The sequence below is a fragment of the Somniosus microcephalus genome, chromosome 6 (genome assembly GCF_052327205.1).
Source record: "Somniosus microcephalus isolate GS21.2 chromosome 6, FLI_Smic_1.0, whole genome shotgun sequence".
Lineage (NCBI taxonomy): Eukaryota > Metazoa > Chordata > Chondrichthyes > Squaliformes > Somniosidae > Somniosus > Somniosus microcephalus.
Genome location: NC_140992.1, coordinates 245,454,142 through 245,472,375, shown reverse-complemented (window position 1 = coordinate 245,472,375; position 18,234 = coordinate 245,454,142). Strand labels below are relative to the sequence as shown.

Genomic DNA, 18,234 nt, shown 5'->3' with positions numbered 1-18,234 from the left:
CCGTGTTTGCGTGGGTTTCCTCCGGGTGCTCCGGTTTCCTCCCACAGTCCAAAGATGTGCGGGTTAGGATGATTGGCTATGATAAATTGACGCTTAGTGTTAGGGGGATTAAATACGTGGGGTTACGGGGATAGGGTGGGATATGTGTTGGTGTAGGGGTTACGGGGATCGGGTGGGATATGTGTCGGTGCAGGCTCGATGGGCCGAAATGGCCTCTATCTGCACTGTGGGGTTTCTGTGATTCTGTGAAAGGCAAGGTACATGAGATAAAGGCCAGTGAGGGTAGCAAGAAGGAATGGCGTCAGGAAGGGGTTAGTGCAGAAAAGGCAAGGACATGTTTCGGGTGTGGGAAGATGGGACACTGGAGGCAAGAGTGCCCGACCCAGAAAGAGGGGATCCTCCGGTGCAAAAGGCACAGTCTGTCGAAGTGAAGGAGGCGATGGGGGAACCGTTTGACGTTCTGGTGGCTGCCCTTCGGACGGTTTTTGTGCAGGAGAAAGGGAGGGTAGATACTGCCATGAGCAGTGTGATCCCCAGCGCTTCCATATGCCCAACATCCTGACTAGAGCGCGCCCAGCCTGATTGCCTGTGTCTGCTCGCGTACGATGAGTGGGGCAGACCTTGTGTGAAGATGGGGGTGGAGACGGTACACGGGAAGTAGTTGGTGGACACCGGGGCCTGGAGCACGGCGATCCATTCAAGGGACCTGACCAACTCACCCTGGTCTAGCAGGATCCCATTCAGTCTCGTGGGGTTCACAGGGAACGAGCAGGCAGGGGCAATGTCCAAACCTTTGGCCATAGATTTAGGATCCCTCCACACCAAGTGGGAATGCGTCCTAATAAAGTGGGAACAGCCAGGGTCAGGAGTCCTGGGGGCCGACTTTATTTTAGCGCATCATATAATAGTGGATTTGAGGAATCACTGCCTTTGGGAAGCGGTGAGTTCCGATAAGGAGGGAGAAGTTATAGTAATCCCTAAGGACGGGGAAGGAAGGGGTAGTGTGTGCATGATGAAGCCTAAGGGGAGTTTCGACCTGGAGCAATTGGCCAGTAAAACCCCAGCCAAGTATCAGGCGAATGTGAGAGACAATCTCGCATCGCTCGCCACGCACAAGCACGACTGTGGCTGGGTGACGGGGTTAGAAGTCCGAGTACACGGGGACTCCATGTCATGGCCACAAAAGCAGTATAGTTTCCCCAGAGAGGCAGAAGCCGGCTTGGAAATGGCACTGGGATCCCTGGTAGAACAGGAGGTATTGAGGCCGATAGCCACCCACGTGAACTCACCACTCTGGCCAGTTAGGAAACCCGACCAGTTGTGGAGGGCCACCGTGGACTATCGGGTGCTCAATAAAAACATCCCAGCCTGTGCACCCACAGTCGCGGCTGTTGCCGATCTGATAGGGAGCATTCCAGCGACCGCAACCACTTTCACGGTGCTGGATATCTCCAATGGGTTTTGGTCGATTCCTCTAAAAAGGGAAGACCAATACAAGTTTGCCTTTACCTTTAAAGGGCAACAGTACACCTGAACATGCCTTCCCCAGGGTTTTCATAATAGCCCTTCCATATTCCACCAGTGTATGGAGGACGCCTTTAAGGGTTTTAGCCGACCTCAGCAGCTAGTACAGTATGTGGACAACTTGCTTTTGTTCTCTGTGGAGGGGGAGGAGCATGGGCCACTACTGGCCGAGCTGCTCGAGCTGCTGAGGGAGACCAGGTTTAAAGTAAACCCGAAGAAAGCCCAGATCGGCCGCGAGGAAGTAAAATTCCTCGGGCTGATGGTAAGGGCAGGGGAAAGGGCCATAGATGAGGCAAAAAGAAAGGAAGTACAGGAGTTACCAGTCCCCAAGGACGTAACAGGGGTAAGATCCTTCCTGGGACTCACAGGGTACTTTAGGGATTTTATTGAGGGTTACGCAGCCATGGCAGCCCCTCTGCTTCGGCTCCTCTGCAAGGGAGTCGGGTGGGAGTGGGACCAGAACTGCCAGGAAGCGTTCACACGCCTCAAGGAGGGTTTGCAGACAGCTCCCGCACTGGGGGCCATCAACGGTGGGGAGGAATTCTTTTTAGAGGTAGCAGCCAGCGGGGATAGCTTGAGCACGGTGTTGCTCCAGGAGCGACATGGCAAGCTATGGCCCTGAGGTGCCATCAATTACTCAAAAGACTGAGGTTAAGCGAGTAACAACCAGGCTTTTATTAACTAAAGAATGAAGGTCTAGTCTCGAGTGGTCGACCCGCCCAGAATACTAAGGGACTGGGAGGTAGTCTCTTATATACCTGGAATAGTGGGAGGAGTCAGCCGAGGCATGTCCAGACCTGTACCTAGTGGAATACACATACACATACAGACAGGTATAACAGTGGTTTACCACATTCACCCCTTGTTTAAAAATGAGTCCGGCGGGGTGAAGTGTATTTAAAAGTTCGTGTATTGGAGTCTCTCCGGAGGTCTTGTCTGCCGCTGTGATCGACGTGGCGATGGCAGGGGTGGTGGAGCTTCTGGCGTCGCGTCCCGTGTAGGCTGGGGCACTGGAGTGTAGTCCTCATGGGTGACGGTCCAAGGCGAGCCGGCTGCTGGGGTTGGATATCGGGTCATGGGGGGGGTGGTAATGGGTAGTGGGTCACAGCGGTCCCCGAGGGTGTCGTGGGGGGGGGTGGTAATGGGTAGTGGGTTACAGCAGTCCCCGAGGGTGCGAGGTCTCGTATGGAGACTGTGTCCTCCCGCCCGTCCGGGTACGCAATGTAAGTGTACTGGGGGTTGGCGTGGAGGAGGTCGACCCTCTCGACCAGGGGGTCCATTTTATTGGTCCTCACGTGTCTTCTCAGTAGTACTGGCCCTGGGGACGTCAGCCATGGCGGTAACGCTGTCCCCGATGTGGACTTCCTTGGGAAGACAAACATTTTCTCGTGAGGGGTGGCATTGGTGGCAGTGCAGAGCAGTGACCGAATCGAGTGGAGCACATCGGGGAGCACCTCCTGCCAGCGGGAGGTCGGAAGGCCCCTAGACCTTAAGGCTAGTAGGGCGGCCTTCCAAACTGTTGCATTCTCTCTTTCCACCTGTCCGTTCCCCCGGGGGTTGTAACTGGTGGTCCTGCTTGTGGCTATACCCCTAGCGAGCAGGTACTGGCGGAGTTCGTCGCTCATAAACGATGAGCCCCGGTCGCTATGGATATAGCTGGGGAAACCGAACAGGGTGAAGAGGCTGTTCAGACATCTAATGACCGTGGCACTGGTCATGTCCGGGCAGGGGATAGCGAACGGGAAACGGGAGTACTCGTCAATGATGTTGAGGAAGTACACATTGCGGTCGGAGGAGGGGAGAGGCCCTTTAAAATCGACGCTCAGGCGTTCGAAAGGGCGAGCGGCTTTTATCAGGTGGGCTCTGTCTGGTCTATAAAAGTGCGGTTTGCACTCAGCGCAGATTTGGCAGTCCTTGGTCATGGTCCTGACCTCCTCAATGGAGTAAGGCAGGTTGCGGGCCTTGATGAAGTGGAAGAACCTGGTGACCCCCGGGTGGCAGAGGTCATTGTGGAGGGCCCTCAGCCTATCGATCTGCGCGCTGGCGCAGGTGCCACGCGATAGGGCATCTGGGGGTTCATTGAGCTTCCCAGGCCGGTACAAGATCTCGTAATTGTAGGTGGAAAGTTCGATTCTCCACCTCAAGATCTTGTCATTTTTGATTTTGCCCCTCTGCTTGTTGTTGAACATAAAAGCAACTGAACGCTGGTCAGTGAGCAGGGTAAATCGTTTTCCGGCCAGGTAGTGCCTCCAATGACGCACAGCCTCCACAATAGCCTGGGCCTCCTTCTCGACCGCGGAGTGTCTGGTCTGCGGGCCCTGGAGGGTTCGTGAGAAGAATGCCACAGGTCTCCCCGCCTGATTAAGGGTGGCGGCCAGAACGAAGTCGGACGCATCGCTTTCCACCTAGAAGGGGATGGATTCGTCCACTGCGTGCATGGTGGCTTTGGCAATGTCCTCCTTGATACGGTGGAAGGCCGAGCGGGCCTCTGCCATCAGGGGAAAAGAGGTGGATTTGATCAGCGGACGGGCTTTGTCTGCATAGTAGGGGACCCACTGGGCGTAGTAGGAAAAAAACCCTAGGCACCTCTTCAGAGCTTTTAGGCAGTGGGGCAGTGGGAGTTCCATAAGGGGACGCATCCGGTCCGGGTCGGGACCGATGACCCCGTGTTCCACAACACAGCCAAGGATGGCGAGGCGGTCTGTGTGGAATATGCACTTCTCCTTGTTATATGTCAGGTTCAGGAGTTGGGCGGTGCGGAGGAATTTCTCGAGGTTTGCGTCATGGTCCTGCAAGTCATGGCTGCAGATGGTCACATTGTCTAGGTAAGGGAAAGTGGCCTGCAGCGCGTTTTGATCGACCATCCGGTCCATCTCCCTTTGGAAGACGGAGACCCCGTTGGTAACGCCAAAGGGAACCCTAAGGAAGTGATAGAGGCGGCCGTTTGCCTCAAAAGCAGTATACTGGCGGTCTTCGGGGCGGATGGGGAGCTGGTGGTACGCTGATTTCAGGTCAATGGTCGAAAAGACGCGGTACTGCGCGATCTGGTTGACCATGTCAGCTATGCAGGGGAGTGGGTAGGCGTCCAGCAGGGTGTAGCGGTTTATTGTTTGGCTGTAGTCGATGACCAGGCGTTGTTTCTCGCCGGTCTTAACGACCACAACCTGGGCTCGCCAGGGGCTGGAGCTGCCCTCAATAATCCCCTCCTTCAGGAGCCGCTCCACTTCGGTTTTGATGAAAACCCTGTCCCCGGCACTGTATCGCCTGCTCTTTGTGGCGATGGGCTTACAGTCGGGGGTGAGGTTAGCAAACAGTGGGGGGGGTGGGACTCTGAGTGTGGAGAGGTTGCATCTGGTGCGCGGTGGGCAATTTGGAGGCTGCTGGCTGCGGACTGTGAGTGGGGGGAGGGGGCCACCGTACGCCATCGTAACGCTTTTGAGGTGGCACTGGAAATCCAACCCCAGTAGAACGGCAGCGCAAAGTTGGGGCAGGACCAGGAGTTTAAAATTATTGAACACAGTCCCGTCTACTACTAGTGTCACCACGCAGTAGCCGCCAATGTCCGCTGACTGGGACTCGGCGGCCATAGAAATCCGTTGGTGCGCAGGCAGGACTGGGAGAGAGCAACGCCGCACCGTGTCGGGGTCGATGAAGCTCTCTGTGCTCCTGGAGTCAAAAAGGCAGTTTATTGCATGGCCGTTTACCTTAACGTCCATTTTGGACCGAGCTAGTTGGTGCGGTCTCGTTTGGTCCAGCGTAACAGAGGCCAGCGTAGGGGTCGGTGTGTCGCTGCGGGTATCAGATGGGGGGGGTTGGCGGCCTGCTGCGTCCCGGCTGGTGTCCAAGATGGCGGCGTCCATGATTCCCATGTGGCTGGAGTCGTCCAAGATGGCTGCTGCTGCGGTGGTTCGCACATGGCTGGGGAGGCCCAAGATGGCGGCCCACATGGCCCACACGTGGCGCTGTTGGGGGCCCAAGATGGCGGCTCGCACGGCCCACACGCGGCGCTGCTGGCGTTCGGGGTGGCTTTGGCCTTGCAGATGCTAGCGTAGTGTCCCTTTTTCCCGCAGCCCGAGCAGGTCGCATTCTTCGCCGGGCAGCGCGCTCTGGGGTGTTTGGCCTGGCCACAGAAGTAGCATTTCTGGCCTTGGGATACTGCTGTCTGGCTTTGGGACACTGCTGCGGTGGTTGGGCCGTTGTTGGGCTGTGGCTGGGGTGGCACGGTGATATGGGGCTGTCCTACCGTGTCCCAGGTTGTCGTTCCCCGCGGCGTCCACGGTGCAGAGGAGTAGGCATCCATGCCCCGGTAGGCTGCGTCCAGCATTAGTGCGATTTCGGAGGCTTTGTCGAGGGTGAGGTCACTCTGCTCCAGCAGTCGCTGCCGGGTGTAGTTGGACCTGTGGCCCGCTACGAAGGCATCCCGGATCAGTTCCTCCGTGTACTTAGTGGGCGTTACCGCCTTACACCCACAGGCCCGGCCAAGCACGGACAGTGCTTGGAGGTATTCCTCAGTCGATTCCCCAGGTTGTTGCTTGCGGCTCCCCAGGAGGTGCCTGGCGTAAACTTCGTTCACAGGGCGCGTGTACTGGGTCTTGAGGAGCTGGAGGGCGGCTGTGTACGAGGTCGCGTCCCGGATGACTGAGTACACTCGGTGGTTCACCTTGGAGATCAGGACAGACAGTTTGTTTGCATCCGTTACGACCGCAGTGGAGGCAGTCAAGAATGCCTCGAAGCACATGAGCCAGTGAGCAAACTTGGTGGAAGCGTCCGCTTCCCGACTGTCCAGGTCCAGGCATGCTGGTGTGAGGATCTTCTCCATTATAAAAAATTTAGTTAATAATATTGAGGCGCCATCAATTACTCAAAAGACTGAGGTTAAGCGAGTAACAACCAGGCTTTTATTAACTAAAGAACGAAGGTCTAGTCTCGAGTGGTCGACCCGTCCAGAATACTAAGAGACTGGGAGGTAGTCACTTATGTACCTGGAATAGTGGGAGGAGTCAGCCGAGGCATGTCCAGACCTGTACCTAGTGGAATACACATACACATACAGACAGATATAACAGTGGTTTACCACAGGCCCGTGGTCTACTCATCTAGGGTTCTCACCAAGGTAGAACGGGGATATTCCAACTGCGAGAGGCATCTCCTGGCCACGTATTGGGCCGTAAAGCGCTCACAGCACTTTATGGGATCATCCCTGATAGTTCTACTCACTCACCATACCCCCCCTGATAGTTCTGCTCACCCACCATACCCCCACTGAGATGTTGTTGGACGGGAGAATAAAGGACGGGACAGTGAGCAGTGTTCGCATTGCTCGCTGGACTTTATTGCTCTTGCAGAAGAATCTGACAGTGCAGGGGTTGGCCGAGCCCAAGTTGGCAGCGAATTTGATTTACCCAGGTACGGCCCACATGTGTACGGTAGAAGGGGTCTGGGACGTGGATGTTGGGTTCCGGGCCGGGTTATACCTGACGGGCCGGGGCATAGAAACATAGAAGATAGGAGCAGGAGTAGGCCATTCGGCCTCTCGAGCCCGCTCCGCCATTTAATGAGATCATGGCTGATCATCCAAATTCAGTACCCTGTCTCTGCTTTCTCCCCATATCCCTTGATCCCTTTAGCCTTAAGAAATATATCTAACTCCTTCTTGAATATATTTAATGAATTGGCCTCAACTGCCTTGTGTGGTAGAGAATTCCACATGTTCACCACTCTCTGGGTGAAGAAATTCCTCCTCATCTCAGTCCTAAATGGCTTACCCCTTATCCTTAGACTGTGACCCCTGGTTCTGGAACATTTATGTGGACGGGTCCAGTTCGGTAGCAAAGGGGGAGTGCTTCACCGGGTGTGGGATTTATGACCCCACGGCTTAGATAGCTAAGGCCCTTAAACTCCCCAGCACCCTGAGCGCTCAGCATGTCGAACTGGCAGCGGTGGTGTATGTGGTCACCCACCCCGACGAGCTCCCCACCCCCTACACCATCTGCTCGGATTCCATGTTTACATGTAATTCGTGCACCGAGTACTTGGCCATCTGGGCTCGGCGCGGTTTTAAATCCACGGATGGGAAGCCCCTAGCAACAGCATAAGAACATAAGAACATAAGAAATAGGAGCAGGAATAGGCCACTTGACCTCTCGAGTCTGCTCTGCCATTCAATAAGATCATGGCTGATCTAGGGCTCAAAGCCACTTCCCAGCCCACTCCCCATAACCTTTCACTCCCTTATCTTGCAAAAATTTGTCTATCTCCACTTTAAATGTATTTAATGACCCGGCCTCCACGGCTCTCTGGGGCAGAGATTTCCACAAATTTACGACCCTCTGAGAGAAGAAGTTCCTCCTCATCTCAGTTCTAAAAGGACGACCCTTTATTCTGAGGCCATGAGAGGAAACATCCTCTCTGCATCTACCCTGTCGAGCCCCCGCAGTATCTTATATGTTTCGATAAGATCACCTCTCATTCTTCTAAATTCCAATGAGTATAGGCCCAGCCTGCTCAACCTTTCCTCATAAGTCAAACCCCTCATCTCTGGAACTATCCTAGTGAATCGTCTCTGAACTGCCTCCAATGCACGTATATCCTTCCTTAAATAAGGAGACCAAAACTATACGCAGTAGTCAAGGTGTGGTCTCACCAATACCCTGTACAGTTGCAGCAGGACTTCCTGGCTTTTATACTCCAACCCCCTTGAAATAAAGGCCAACATTCCATTTGCCTATTTGATTATTGCTGTACCTGCATGCCAACTTTTTGTGTTTCATGCACAAGGACCCCCAGGTCCCTTTGAACTTTTGGAATTTTGGTATATTGCAACCAATGCATCCACTATTTCTGCAGCCACTTCTTTTAACACCCTGGGATGCAGGCCATGTGGTCCAGGGGACTTGTCGTCTTTTAGTCCCATTATTTTACCGAGTACTATTTCCTTAGTGATTGTCTTTAGTTCCCCATTCCCTGTGGCCCCTTGATTATCCATTATTGGGATGTTGTTGGTGTCTTCTACAGTGAAGACAAATGCAAAATATTTGTTCAGAGTCTCTGCCATTTCCCCGTTCCCCATTATTAATTCCCCAGCCTCATCCTCTAAGGGACCAACGTTTACTTTAGCTACCCTCTTCCTTTTTATATACCTGTAGAAGCTCTTACTATCTGTTTTAATATTTCTTGCCAGCTTACTCTCATAATTCATCTTCTCTCTCTTTATTATTTTTTTAGTCATCCTTTGCTGGTTTTTAAAAATTTCCCAATCCTCTGGTCTCCCACCAATCTTGACAACATTGTATGCCCTCGTTTTCGATTTGATACCATCCTTTACTTCCTTGGTTAGCCACAGATGGTGCTCCCTTCTCTTAAAATCTTTCTTTCTCACTGGAATATATTTTTGCTGAGAGTTATGAAATATCTCCTTAAATGTTCACCACTGTATTTCAGCACCGCTGCTAGGGAGGATTTTGGAGGTCACAGGCACCTGGGGAGATCACTATATACATAAGGTCAAGGCCCACTCTAAGACAGAGCCCAGAGGGGAAGGTAACCAAAGGGCCGACGAGTTGGCCAAGCAGGGGGCCATGGAAGGAGAGTTCTGGGACCCCTATGAAGTAGGCCCGGTAGCAGCAATCCGGGATAAGGGAGGAACACCGGGGGTAACTTTGGCCCCGGACTTAAAACAAGTCCAAGCCCAGGATCCCGTCCTTAAGGCTATCCTGGGGAAGAAGGAAAAGGGCGAACGGGTAGAGGGTCCGTTCGGAGCAGTGGACATTACCGTTAAAGAGGGGATGCTATTTAAAGGGGATCGGTGGATAGTTCCCAAGCGGTACCAGAGGGAATTCCTCCAGTTGACCCACGGGGGCCCAGGAGCGGTACACCCAGGGCCGGAAACTACCTGGCAGAGAGTATAACAGGCAGGGTGGTGGCCGCAAGTCAGGGAGGATGTCCGCCACTTTTGCACGGACTGCCTGGTGTGCACAGCAAACAACCCCAATCCTCAGTGTAGGAAAGTCCCCATAGGACACACAAGAAGGGTAGAGGGACCATGGCAGTCCCTCCAGGTTGATTACATCGGACCACTACCCACCACACAGGCAGGTAACAAATACTGCCTAGTCCTGGTGGACTTGTTCTCCAAGTGGGTGGAAGCCTTCCCTTGCCGAGCAGCCACAGCTTTGGCAACGGCAAGGATTCTGGTAAAGGAAGTGATGTAAGAAAAAGGAGGCTTACCATCAAGTAACTTTAAAGTAAGCTTTAAGTAACTTATAAACACACTATATACAAGAGAGGTCTTTACCATGCCTCTGGTAGAAGCCTCTTACAATACTGAACAGACCAGTATTTATACCAGTCCAACAGGAAGTGACACATGACAGGAAGTGAGGTATGTACACAGTTCATAGTTCATAGTTCACAGTTCACAGGAAGTGATGACATAACTTCCCGGAAGTTATTATTTTTATCACATTCTTCCCTCCTGCAGGTTTAGGAGGCTGTGGTCTACCTTTTGGTCCGCAGCCGCCGAACAAGGAAGAGTCGCACCCGTTTGGGTTCCCGTCGTAGAGGGTCGCTGGTCCGCTTACATGCGGTTGGCCATTGGCCAGAGTCCGTGTGGCCTGGATTGCCCTGTGAAGGGTCGGGGAGATCATGGCTTCGAGTACGAGCCCCAATAGGTTCAAAGTCAGACTGCCTCTGTTCAGAGGGAGGTGCAGAGCTGGTCTGTGGCAGACCAGTACTTTCATGCGTGGTACTGGGAGGGTCGCAACCTTGAGCACGGGGTTCTACCGGCACCAAGCTAGTTGGTGTCCGATCAGGATCCTGGAGAGGGGTACCCGATAGGTCCCAAGAGTTTCCTGGTGAAATGCCATCACCCGATGTCCCACTAGGTCCTGGTGGGCAGGGAGCCAGATCCCGTAATGATACGGTAGATTCTCGGCCGTCGGAATATCGTATGTTTGCATAGGTGGGGTTGGCATCGGTTAGTTCGACCTCGTCTACAAGAGGGTCATTTTTAGACGTCCGAACGTATCTTCGGAGTAATACAGGTCCAGGAGTAGTTAGCCATGACGGGAGTGATGTCCCATGAGATGAGCGACGCTGGAATCCAAAGAACCGCTCATGAGGTGTAGTATTTGTGGCTGTAGAAAGCAGGGACCGTATAGAGTGCAATGCATCCGGAAGCACTGTTTCCCATTGCTGGTCTGGTAGGCCCCGAGATCTTAAAGCGAGACGTACGGAATTCCAGATGATACCGTTATACCTCTCTACCTGCCCATTTCCGATGGGATGGTATGGTGTTGTTTTGCTTGTAGCAATTCCCCGTTCTGAGAGGTAGTCCTTGAGTTCCCTCGACATAAAGGATGGACCCCGATCTGAGTGAATATAAGCCGGCATGCCACAGAGAGAAAATACCTGCTCAAGGCAGGAGATTACTGTGGACGCCAGCATATTGGAGCAGGGGAAGGCAAACGGAAAATGTGAATATTCGTCGATCATGGCGAGCAAATATGTGTTCCGAGTTGAAGAGGGCACTGGGCCCTTAAAATCGATGCTAAGTCGTTGCATCGGTTGGGTTGCATGTATGAGTATACCATCTGAGGGGCGGAAGAACTGAGGTTTTAATTCCGCACAAAGCCGGCATTCTGAGCATATTTTCTTTACATCTCCAGTGGAAAAAGGGAGATTCCGTGATCGTATGAAATGTAGCATGCGCGTAACGCCAGGATGGCACAAACCATTGTGGACATCCATGAGGGTGGAGGATGACATAGTGGAGCAGAATGCCCGTGTGAGGGTGTCCGGGGCCACATTCTCCTTGCCAGGCCGATAGAGAATGGTATAACCAAAAGAGGCCAGTTCCATCCTCCAAAGTTGTATTTTATTATTCTTAATTTTGGTTCGTTTTCGATTATCGAGCATGAAGGCGACTGATCGTTGGTCCGTGATCAATGTAAAGTGCTGGCGAGCTAGAAAATGGTTCCACTTCCGTACTGCCTCTATGATGGCTGTGGCTTCTTTCTCAACCGGAGGATAATGTAGCTCGGCACCTTGTAAGGTCCTGGACATAAATGCTACAGGACGACCTTCCTGATTCAGAGTAGCCGAGATCGCCACCTCCGAGGCATCACATTCAACCACGAAAGGGAGATTCTCATCAATGGAGTGAAGAGCCGCTTTCTCCAACTGTTTTTTGAGAAGGTTAAAGGCTGCAACAGCCGCTGTTCCCAGTGGAAATGATCTAGCATGCAGCAAGGGTTGGATTTTGTCCGAAAAATGAGGAATCCATTTAGCGTAGTATGCAAACAGACCGAGAGCCCGACGTAAAGAAGCCGGATTCTTAGGTGACGGGAGCTCTTGGAGCGGGCGAAGTCTTTCTGGGTCTGGCTGAATGATACCATTGCCTACGCAGTAGCCAAGGATGTTGATGGTCGGTTGCGACTCAACAGATTTGGATTCATTCAGGGTCAAATTACGGCGATGGAGGGCATCCCGAAATTTTTGGAGGTTGGAGTCGTGTTCCTGTTGATCGTGACCTGCAATGGTAATGTTATCAAGATAGGGAAAAGTGTCCCTTAGGTTTTCCTGCTTAACCAGGCCATCCATTGCCCGTTGAAAGACAGCCACTCCATTAGTAACCCCGAATGGGAGGCGACGAAATTGGTACAGCCGTCCATTAGCCTCAAAGGCTGTGTACTGCTTATCTGAGACCTTCAAGGGTAACTGATGATAGGCACTTTTTAAATCGTAAGTTGAGAACACTTTGTATTCGGCCAGTTTATTAACCATATCATCAATGCGTGGCAATGGGTAGGCGTCCAAGTCGGTATATTGATTGATGGTTTGCGAATAATCGATGCATAGTCGCTGTTTGTGAGGTTTTAGAGGGTTCTTGACAATGACGACTTGAGCCCGCCAGGGCGACGAACATGGTTCAATGATATCCTCTGCTAGAAGTCGAGAGATTTCAGCCGCAATAAAAGATTGGTCTTCCTGATTAAAGCGCCGCGATTTCGTTATTATCGGTTGGCATTGAGGCGGAATACTGGCAAATAATGAGGGTTCATCAAGTGAAGCTGCTGATAATGCACAAAATGGTAATTTAGACGGTATATTAGAAATAGTAAGTCCGGGTTTGGATCCACCAAACTCAATGGTGAGTTTCTTATGCTGTTTTTGGAAGTCCAGTCCTAAGAGGAGATCACTACATAAGTCCTTGAGCACCGAAAGTCGGGTGGAGGGATACATACGACCATGAAGTGTCATATCAACAACACAAAAGCCGGAGATTCTGGTATTAAGTGATGACTGGGCCATCGCAATTGCCTGGTCCGATGGGAAGACATGTAGTTTCAATTTCGCAACAATCTGTTCCTTAATGAAACTATCAGTACTTCCTGAGTCAATTAAGGCATCTAAGGTATGCCCTTTAATTGAAATTTTTGTGGCAGCATGAGACAGGTTCTGTGGGCAAGCAGCTGTAATTGGTGTCGTTGCACAGAGAGTGGCTAAAACTCTCGGTGTGCTTCTTCGGGAGAGAGCTCGAGAGGAAGCTTGATAGGTCCTAGCTGGAGCATCTTGATAGGCCCTAATTGGGGCAGTTCGGTAGGCCTTAGCTGGATTGGCCCTCGTAGAGGCCCTTGATAGGCAAACTTTAGCAAAGTGTCCTTTTTTCCCGCAATAACTGCAGATTGCATTGCGAGCAGTGCAGGTTTTCCTAGGGTGAAAAGCATCTCCACAAAAGAAGCATTCCTTCCTAGATTGCCAAGAGGCTGCTAAAGTGGGGTCGTCCTCCTCTTCTTCATCAGAATTATCAGAATTAGATTCCCCCATGATAGGGTTCACCTGAGACCGCTTGAATTGTCTGGTTGCAGCTACAGCAGCAGATCGAGATCTGGGCAGCTGATAGAGGTCTGCATTTCTTTTTGCCAAATCCAGTGAACAAGCTAGGTCAAAAGCTTTTTGTAGCTCAAGTGTTTTACTTTCTAGTAGACGCTGGCGTATAAATGGAGAGGCAATCCCGCAGATGAAAGCATCACGAATCATTTCTTGGCGGTACAGCTCAGCTGAGGCTGCCTGAAAGTTACAATCTACGCTGAGCCTGCGAAGTTCTTGCAGGAATTCGTCAATTGATTCCCCTGGCCCTTGTCGGGCTGTGGCCAGTAGATGTCTAGCATAGACCTCATTTGGGGTCTTGGCATACAGTTTCTTAAGTGCCCGAATCACCTCATCGTAATTATCCCATTCATCAACATATTCGAACACTTTTGGGGTCACATAATTGATAAGTATCTTCAATCTAGCAGGAGCATCCGCTTCACATTCATCCAGAAAATTCTCAAAAGTACGGTACCAATGCTTCCATACCCTGCCAGCTGCTGGTGCATTCGGGTCCAAGTCCAGACGAATAGGTCTAAGGATTTTCTCCATGATGGGTGGTTCCCTGGATCCTTAATTCCGAGTTTGTCCGAAGGTCTAGTATTCGTGAGTGTAAATACTAAGTTACTTAAATTGATGTAAGAAAAAGGAGGCTTACCATCAAGTAACTTTAAAGTAAGCTTTAAGTAACTTATAAACACACTATATACAAGAGAGGTCTTTACCATGCCTCTGGTAGAAGCCTCTTACAATACTGAACAGACCAGTATTTATACCAGTCCAACAGGAAGTGACACATGACAGGAAGTGAGGTATGTACACAGTTCATAGTTCATAGTTCACAGTTCACAGGAAGTGATGACATAACTTCCCGGAAGTTATTATTTTTATCACAGGAAGTGTTCTCCCGGTGGGGACTGCCACAGGTCGTGGAGTCCGACCAAGGGAGTCATTTCACGGGGCAAGGAAGTGGCATATGGCTCACAACCCACAGTCATCGGGGGTTGTGGAGCGCCTTAACCGGACGATTAAAGAAAGGCTAAGGAAAGAGACAGGGTCATCCCCGAAAAAGTGGGATGAGGTCCTGCCGTTAGTTTTAATGGGTGTCCGGGCCAGCCTCTCCAGAAGCACAGGGTATTCCCCGCATGAGCTCATGACTGGGAGGGTCATGCGCACCCCCACCCACGTTTTGGCACCGGTCCCAATGGAAGCCCAAGTCCGGGAAGTGAACCGGGACAAGTTTGTACAGAATCTGTATGATGAATTAAAACAGATTCACTGGCAGGCAGCCAGTAACATGGGGAACCAGCACTGGAAAAATCGGCTGCTGCTCGAGCCCCAGGAAACCCACGAGTGGAAAGTGGGAGACCAGGTAATGGTACGGACTCTGCCTGGGTAGGGGCATTTGAGCCACTATACATGGGGCCGTATAGCATAGTGGACAAGGCAAGCCCCATGGTGTACGCAGATAAACTCCCAAAACGCATGAAGTGGTTCCATATTAACCAGTGCAAGCGGTTTAACCCCAGGGGAGAGAACAACAACAGTAAAATGACACCAAGGCCCAATAATGAGCATGGTGGACGCGGGTCTTCCTCCCATGATTTGGAATGATGATGACCCGGTGGTCAGGACAGTAAGGAGGAGCAGTAGGATCCCATGGCCGAGGACGCCGTGGACGCCTCCTTACACGCCAACCGTGAGCCGCAAAAGGCCCTGGCGAGAAGAGCCTTAGCAGGGGCACCCGGCAACATGGGTAGTGATGTACATGGTCTTAATGTACATAGTTCTTGTATATAACGAAGCCAGACCTGTGGAGGTAAACCCTCTCACAGAAAGGGATTGTTTTTTGTTTCATAGGAAGCCGAGGACGGAATGGAGACAGCCCTGAGACTGAGCGTGAGCTTGATGTTGGCCGGAATGGGTCACAGCAGGAGAGGGGACATTGAGTCGTCCCTCCTCTACGGCTGTACTGTGGGGGGGGGGGTGGGGGACCCACTGTGACTAAGGAGGGTAGGAGGGGGGACACAGACTACTTCCACAAGGGAAGATGGTCAGGGTGGCTGGGGTCCAATTCGACGAAATACTCCAGCCACGCCGGGTTCACGTACGGGGAGGCTTCCCTACCATGTCCCCAACTGAAGATCACAGCCACACGGGTTAGGGTGTCTGAGGGCAAGCGCATGTGCTTAAGATGCAAGGGACACATTCCCCTGGGATGGTGGTGGTGGCTTAGGAAGTTGAGTCAGGACAAGGGGAACAGGTCAGTGGACTGGGAAAGTCTGGGGAACGACATGTACTGACAGATCACGGGGACGAAGGGGGGAGTGGAAGTGTGCTGGAACAAGTGGTGGAAGGAGGGACAGGGGATTTATGTGTGTGTGTGGGGGGTCAGAACGGATCTGCCCAGCGGGTGTGTCGATTGCTTTCATATGGCAATGGCAGGATTCCGGGGCCGGTATGGGATGGGATCGGAGTTTGGATGCTTGTGTAGTCCCAGACCCTCCCAACAAAATAAATTCCATGGAACTGGTAGTGCACGATAGGAAGCCCCTGCCCACAGCCCCACCGGTACAGGAGACAGAAGTTAGGTGTCCCACCACCACACCAGGCCCAGGGAATGGTTTAGTTCTAGTCCCAACCGGGAAGGTTTTATTCCAGGATGTATATTACGCAGCTGCGTCGATCATCTTAAATTTAACCTGGGTGCCCGAGTGGTGTCCGAAGGAGACTGAGCAGTTTTACGAAGCCCTTATTAAAGAAATGTTTCACCAATTTTTCGAGCTCAGCTACAGGGATGTGAGTCGGGAGAAACTGTATGGCATGGATGCGTACGATAGAGGCAATCTGGGTAGACAAAGGCAAGGGACAGTTAATGAAATGGCCATGGCTTTTAGCACGGGCACATCCCTCGTCAATAGTATGATGATATCCAGCTGCAGATGCAGATTAATAGTTTAAAGGACCAGTTGCAAAAGATACTGGGAGAAGGGAACGAGGTGGAAGGTTCGGAGCTAAACGAAGACCAGGCGATGACCATTCATTTAAAATAGGTCATTGCTGAGCTGGAGACACACGCCAAGACCATCAACGATTTGATACGGGAGGACAGGAATGCCTCGGCACAGACAGCCAGAAGTGATGCGTGTGTGTTGTACGGTGAGTGGTTGCTAAACGAGGGATGCAGTAATCTGGAGGACTTACAACAAGGTCGCATCCCGTTGTGGGTTAGCAACCGGCACCTCACAGCGCTCAGCCCGTATCATAATTCGATGAGCCCATGTCAGCTCCGATTAGCTTCCGAAGCTTACCCAGTCCCAATTGATTGCGGACGGTCCAACCACACGGTTATGGGGATTGTACTGCGGATGCCGGTAATGGGCGGGTCACCGCAGCCAGTGCCGGTATACCGGGTCGATAACATTGGCGTCTTGAGGGACGGGGTGCATGTGCGGTATCATGGGGCCCCACCGTTTGTTATAAAGTGGGAGCATGCCATGACCAGCACTGACATCAAGGGGCGCCAGAGCAGGGGCGCACACGTAATATTGTGTCCCCAGCACCTGAACGCGTTCGATCGACCAGTGTGTGGGTTTGAATCGGAAAGTGCAGAGCCCATCAATTGCACCATGGAGGTGATGGCCCAGAGCCACGTTCCACCTCAGGTAGCATACGCGGGCGACGGGGCGTACTGCATCACGACAAGCGTGGACCAGTATCGGGTATACAACGACACTTGGTGCCCTGTCACCGATTCAACTTTCTGCTTCAAACCCCACACAGAAGTTCAGGTGGCGCAAGAGCGCATCCTTCCCATTTCAGAGTCATCCACAGTAAACCTCGTGGTAAACAACACGGTACAGAATCTGCAGCAGTAAGTTACAAGGTTCGGGTACGAGATACAGCCTCTGCCCGAACACCTCACAAAATTAATAAAAGCCGTTGAGCTGTCACAAAAACATTTTTACATGCTCGAACAGTGAAACCAGGACACAGGGGAGGAAATTAAAGGGATGATTTCCCCGCCCTGGTGGGACATTGGGTTAAATGTCGAGATCCCTCCGTGGATCCGGGTATGTTCGCACACTCTTGTAATCATACAGAGTTTGGTGGGATTGTACTTGTTACGGCTCTCCTGTAAAAAGCGAAGCAAGGCACTCCAAAGTTGTTGGCAGGCCCTGATTAAAGGGTAACCAGGAGTTTTGTTCTCTGCAACAAGTTGTATAGGTATGTATTTGTGATTAAAGAACAGAACCTGGGGATTTTAAAGGTAACGAACGGCTTGGTTGGGGCTCACGATGCTTCTACGCAGCGGAAGAAGACAAGGATGCTTGATATTCCAGTGGGGACATTGAAATATCAAAGGGGGGCCTGTAAGCATTGGCGCAGGCCCCAAGGATTTTTACATTTTGTATGATTGTTACTGCTGTTCGACCAGCTGCCTGTTTGGCCCAGTGGTAGGGGCAGTTGGACCTAGAAGCACAGACACACCTGTGAGTTCCAATTTAACTTTGGAAAAGACATTTACTTTGGACAATGAGTGTCTTGATAGGTGATTTAACGGTGAATAAATGATTTAACTTTGGACAATGAGACTTCTTGTTTTAATGGGTTTCAATGGATCTTCAATTGGATAAGACAACGATGCCAGTTTTGCTGGAACAATGGACTTCCTGGCCTCAATGAAAAACACTTTAACCTTGGGCAAAACACATCAGCAGTAAGACTAAATCACATCAAATATGTACCACAGGGAGGGGGAGACAAGATAAGGAATTGTCTTCTGATGTGCCTCAATAATCCCGAGACTCGATGTTAGCGAAACAAAACAAGGCTTTT

The 18,234-nt window shown here is 51.6% G+C and overlaps 1 pseudogene; it reads left to right on the top strand.

The window, feature by feature from the left end:
• The first annotated feature begins 16,427 nt into the window (after nt 1-16,427).
• On the top strand, nt 16,428-17,613 carry LOC147116619 (uncharacterized; annotated as a pseudogene).
• Nucleotides 17,614-18,234: the final 621 nt, after the last annotated feature.